The sequence below is a fragment of the Cyprinodon variegatus genome, unplaced genomic scaffold, assembly GCF_000732505.1.
Source record: "Cyprinodon variegatus isolate N-32 unplaced genomic scaffold, C_variegatus-1.0 Scaffold1797, whole genome shotgun sequence".
In the NCBI taxonomy this organism is placed as follows: domain Eukaryota; kingdom Metazoa; phylum Chordata; class Actinopteri; order Cyprinodontiformes; family Cyprinodontidae; genus Cyprinodon; species Cyprinodon variegatus.
Window position 1 is genome coordinate 47,954 of NW_015152250.1, and position 1,168 is coordinate 49,121.

Below are 1,168 nucleotides of genomic sequence, written 5' to 3' on the forward strand. Positions count from 1 at the left end.
ATCATTTTCCTTTTAATCTTTTAAACTCACATTTATCTGGATTAAAAACCCAACAAGCACTTTACCTAGGACAGACGCCAATGGATTGATTTATGTGCTAGTGTTGGTCGCCTCTGATTCTTTCCTCCTTGCTGCATTCTGGAGTCCTCCCTGCTCACCTCCCTGTCCCCCTTCCAAAGCTCCCAGGATCAAAAAGGAAAGTAAGAGCCATTCTAAGCTACTCACCTACTCTCACTTTCAGCTGACTTTAAGTCTCCTCCTTCCAAGGTGATGTCTACCCGTGTCAAAAAGAAAACAAACTGTTTAACGCTAACTCAGTCTGGTGCATAATTATGTCTACACAAGAGTTAACTATTAACCTTGACATAGATATATCATGTTTAGCAAAGAAGGTAAATAAAACACTGCTCTCCATGGCCATCTATACACAACCCTCTAAGCCACTTTCTCACTGCTCACATCAAATGGAATTCCAGAAGGAGTCTTACTCATCAAAGAGACACCATCCTAAGTTCACAAGAAAGTTCAGCAGCATAGATGCTTGTCAATATATAGGCAGCAGTCAAATCCTTACCCTCTTTCAACTCTAAGGCACAAATATTCCATCCTACCCACACAGGAGAATTTCGACACTGAGATACTTACAGTACCATTCATAAGCTTTCCTCATGCAAAACTGATGATTAAGAGTTAGTACCCTCTTGGAGCTGAAATCCAGAGCCTATATTATTAGTTGTGGGTTAACAAACCCTATTCATTAACTTCTTGCCTCAGAATTACTAGTTTGGCACTCATATGCCAGTGAGACAACGTTTCACATAGTCAGATTATGATGCTGCAAATAGGAAGAGTTCAAGCTGAATCCATGACCTGGGGCCTCCTCTGACTTCCTGGAAGGTTTAAAAGCCATTATGCTCGTCCTTCAAGTCAAATATCCTAATCCCCTGAATCTAAGTAATTTCCGATAATGCTATAGTCCACGTACATCATGATCTTTAAATTACTCTTTCACCTGAGCCCAATTTGTCTTGAAAGAGCCTACTACACCATATAACTCAAGATCTTCAAGCTTCCAGAAAACAGATGCTCATCTCCAGTGTTGTGCCTGAATGCCTTCATTGAACGAAAGTTCATGAACTCGTTCATATTTTGGGCGAACGTGAACTGA